At 42.1% G+C, this 4,648-nt stretch overlaps 1 long non-coding RNA gene across 1 annotated transcript in view; it reads right to left on the bottom strand.

Moving 5' to 3' along the window:
* The window catches only part of LOC109288885, a 5,802-nt gene extending 2,282 nt beyond the window's left edge, over positions 1-3,520 (bottom strand). Inside the window, exons 1-2 of the long non-coding RNA XR_002095237.1 lie at positions 3,432-3,520; positions 1,681-1,683 (exon numbers count right to left, since the gene is read on the bottom strand). This is a non-coding gene — a long non-coding RNA (uncharacterized LOC109288885). The remainder of the gene's footprint in view (positions 1-1,680; positions 1,684-3,431) is intronic.
* Positions 3,521-4,648: the final 1,128 nt, after the last annotated feature.

Genomic DNA, 4,648 nt, shown 5'->3' with positions numbered 1-4,648 from the left:
ACACACACACACACACACACACACACACACACACACACACACACACACACACACACACACACACACATTTAAGAAATGTTTTCATCACTTATTTCCATGGACTATGAGACTAGCTGACTTCCTGCCCCTGGGGCAAGGGGCTGAACTCGAGCTTCCAAGGTCCCTCCAGCCCTGATGTCTACGAAATCTCTGAAATCTCCACTAGTGAGAATTGGATCTGATATTTTCCAAAAGAGACTGCATTACTGATGAGTACATTTTTCCTAGGGTACAAAGGGCATGCCTGCCAGGTATAGCTCTGCTGGACACATTGCATGTTCTCCAGTTACGGTACTTTAAATTACATAAAAAATAATTAAAAAATGCTGCCTATATTTTAAAATCTGTGTGGGGCAAGCTTTGAGCCAAGGCTACTGCCAGCTCTTAGTGATGGCTCCAATTTTCTTCCCCTCCCACAACACTTCTAATTATTTACATCTCATTTTTTCAGATAATAGTTCCTTGATCTGTCACTTGGCTTCCATGGGGCTGGATGTAGTTACAGCATTCAGCCATCTGCTATCCACTGTAAGAACAGCGCCGAGTTGTATAGGCTTTCCTAAATATTATATTATTTCTAGCTCAAATGGTGCTACTACTGGATTTTATGGCATTGTGACAAATATACCTGAATCTTACCTAGAGAATTTTTTCCGCTGGTTTTAGCACTGTTTGTCTATTAGCAAAGAAAACCCAATTGAGTGCTATCGAGTATAAGGCTTGGATTCAAATTTATAAATGTGAAAAAGAGTTTTCTCAGTTTTGCATACTATTTACATTTGCCTCAGTTAAAAAATTAACAGATTTATACAAATCATTTTCAAGAGGCTTCTCATGTATGTGGGGCTTTAGTGTCCCAGTGTTGTGCTGTCCTTACTCACCTTTACTACCTTAACTTGCGAGTAACCTGGTTATTATCAGAGTCTGGTTGCAAAGTAAATAATTGTCTTGAGTGTCAGGATGTGTCTTTTCGCCTTGATTTCACTTTCCCATACCTCCTCCTAATATGCCAAAATTGTAACTTTTACTTTAGTTCTTGAGAGAGAAAAGAATACATTATTTTAACAGTGAAGTAGTAAGCAGAGGACCCTTTGTTTCGATCTTAAATTCAGTCACAAGACCCATCATGTACAAGGAGATGATATTCCCTCTATTTAAGGAGCGGTCCCAGTGTATATTATTGAACCCAAATTTCCCTGGAGCATGTAGCTGTGTTTAAAAAATGGTCATCCAGGGTGAAGTATGTGTTAGGGTTTCTCCTTCTAATTTTAATGCTGTGCTTCTCATGCTGAAATGGGGATTGGGGATGAGCAGCTGCTGTGGGGAGCGAGCACAGAGCTCACGTGTGGTTTAATCTAACAAATGGTCAGTAGAGGGCAGTGAACTAACAGCGCACGGAATAAACCCAGATTGCAATTTCATCTAAAACATTGTCTAAAAAAGCCCAAGATGAAACTGTCACTAGCCTTGCCACCTGTTTTCCACCTGCTTCCTTCCCCGCCCCCCTCAACTCCCTTCCCTGCACTCCTGTTTTATTAATTTCCAAAGCTGTGATGACTTTTTTTTTGTATGTTAATACTGGAATTTAGCACTACTATTGTGGATATGGTTACTATCAAATAAATTACAGACCCATCTGACCCCCTGGCAGCTTAAGCATGTGTAATGTAGGTTTCCCACATAATTATGTGTGTCTAGCAACTAAATTTAGGCTGCATGTAATTTATTGCAATCTGCATCTGAAAAATACGGTGACCTGCAGAGGTCATTTGACACTAGATTTCTCCTCTTCTACTTACAGGGGTTTACTCGAAACTCAGTTTCTGCATTTCTTGGTGTGTTTTCCTCCCACAGGTGCTTTCCCCAAGGTTTTTAGTGTTTCTTTTAATGAAGCTTTCACAGTCTTACATAAGAACTGCTTTAAACCCGGTGACAGTTTGCCTGACAAATAAAATTATGACTGAGTCTTGGCAGATGTAGCAATCATAAATGGAGCCATATAAAAGTTTAGTTGGATGGAGTGGAAAGTTAAATGGCCTGGCTGAAAGAGCTGGGTAGAGGAGAATGAAAATATTGTCCATAAGCCATGGTTGGTGTTTCCCTAGGAGCCAGGGGTGCAACAAACCTTTGAACTGTTGTATGGGACCATCACAGCTGCAGAGAGGGTTGTAGGCAGTTGAGTCAGTAAAAGCGATAACAACTTGGTGTGTCTGGAAACTGCACTGACAGCAAGAGGCCTATAACATTTTAATTTGAGAAATGAACCTGTTCTAAAGTTTTAGAGCCAACTTTTAGAGCAGCTTTTACTCCGGCAAAGCTCCCATTCTGAATGGAGAGAGACAAAGGGCTGTAGTAATAGTGGCTGGGTGAAACCCTGGTAAGTGTTGGAAAATAACCCTTTGTGTCCCTGATCAATGTCATGTGACTGCAGTAAGTAAATGTCAGTTTTAAGATAATACTTCTGCATCTGGCAGCTTTATTTAAATACCTTGCAGGTTATTGCCCAAAGGAAATAAGGTCAGGTAGAAATCAGAGTCTAGTAATGAAAGCAAACACTGCCTTGTTACCTGAAGGGTCTCTATCGCCTTTTGTTTTCATCATTTGGTGCATTAAAGTGTAAAGTGAATTACATTTTGGGTATTAGTGAAGGTTCTTTGTTGCTAGTACCAAAGAGTTTCAGAAACTAGGAGACCAGACCCTTCAGGCTGTTGTTCCTGGAGAAATAGGAAGCAGGGGTCCACATGTTTCACTGAACCTTGTGAGCAGAAACAGAACCTGAACCCAGGTCTGAACTTGTTCAGTTCTTAATGCACCTCTGTAAATGTCCTGGGAAATCTTCTCCTTTCCTGATAGGTAAAGAAGATGCCACCCTTGAAAAATCACAATTTATGGGTGCAGAAAGAAGTGACAATTGTCACCCAGATCTGGTCACAGAAAGCAGTCTATAGCCATGATCAAACACAAGTGCATGGCAGCAGACAGCTTATAAAAATGGCTGATTGGATGAAAATCTGACATCTCATTGCATGAGGTATCAGATAAAGGCATTTCAAAATGTAGCGTTTTCTGTAACCTGCGTCTGCAGAGCTTCCAGCCTGTTGCTGTTTTCAGAATGGGAGGGAGGGAAAGGGAGAGGAGGGAGTTCAGTCTGGAGGTTTTTCAACCCACCCGGGAGGGAGAGGTGAGAGTATTGGAGAAACCCCCCACCTGAGGTGGGGAGGGCTCCAATTCACCCATCCCACCCTTCAGCACCAGCTGGGGAGCCCCAAGAACAAGCTCCCTCTGCTGCCTTGTCCCCCCTCCCATCCTGAAAAACAGTGAGAACTGGCAGAGAGCCATGGCCATGGCCATTGCAATGGGAGCCTGGCTTCAGGCTCGCAGCTGGCACCTACATTCCCCTCACCCCTGGAACCAACCGTGAACTTCTGTTTGGTCTGGGGTAACATTGTAACTCAGAACACTTTACAGAAATGGTTCTGAGCTACAGCTCAGAGCTGCACTTCTGTCTGCACCTGTCAGGCTGTGAATGAGACTCAGAATGGTTGTTCCTCTCTTTATAGACTGTCTAGCTATAGCTAATGCCACTAGAACTGAGCAACTCAATTCAGTTCTCAGTTCCCTTAACTTATCTTAAAAACAGAATTGAGCAAAGGAATTCAAGGCCAATACTATCTTAGTAGAAACCAAAAGTAACCTCCTGAAAATGGTATTACTGAGAGAGAGAACTATCTCAAGTACAGAGTGGATTTTTTTTTGTCTGTAGCTTATTGCAATACATCTGTGTCAGTACAGTGTTTGTGATGTATAGACATCATTCAAATGTCAGTGGGGAAACTTGAGGGATGTATGTTTATTTTGGTCTCAATTCTGCCAGCCTTTTTTTGTATTGGATGACAGCTTTCACCACAAAAATAACTGGACTGGCCTTTGTACTTAATTAGGTTCTGTATATGACCCACCAATGTGGCTTTGATTAAATAAACTTGTTTACCAAGGTGCATGTTAAGTATAACCTGGCCTCATTTCAGGAAGGAGGAGTGGACAGACTTAATTTGTGCTTCATTTGTTATGATCTGTGTATGTGCATGTGTGTGTGCATTAGTTCAGTTTAACCAATAAACCTCAACAAAACTTATTCAACTGATGAATGAGATCTTTTCAAGTGCATTCAGGCAAAGTTGATTACATAACCAAGGCTAGGAGCAGAAATTACACAAACCGGGATATGTGATCAAAAACCAGTTCAAATCTGTTACACATCAGACCTTCAGTGCACATAAATTGCTTTCCAAAAAGCCAAAACCAGTTTACGATGAACCTGGATGAATGTAGTAGCCAACTTAATTGATTTAGGTTAAATAGGATTATTGAACTTCTGTCCCAGGTCCCCTCTGGTTTCAAGTTAACTCACAGTCCCCCAGTATCTCAGGATGCTTTGCACCTCCTCTGCACCTCCCACAGGGTGGGTGGGCTGGCATTGGCCCAAGCTGTCTGCTCCAGCCAAGCATGGAAGGATTTTCTTGTGCCTTTCCCCTGCTCCCCAGCTTCTGGCGTCAGCCACTGCAGGCATGTGGCTGCATTTCCAGAATCAAAAGTGAATGTCTGTTCA

Source organism: Gavialis gangeticus, unplaced genomic scaffold, assembly GCF_001723915.1.
Source record: "Gavialis gangeticus isolate Ggan-Ray unplaced genomic scaffold, GavGan_comp1, whole genome shotgun sequence".
In the NCBI taxonomy this organism is placed as follows: Eukaryota; Metazoa; Chordata; order Crocodylia; family Gavialidae; genus Gavialis; species Gavialis gangeticus.
This window is presented reverse-complemented; position numbering and strand designations above follow the sequence as displayed.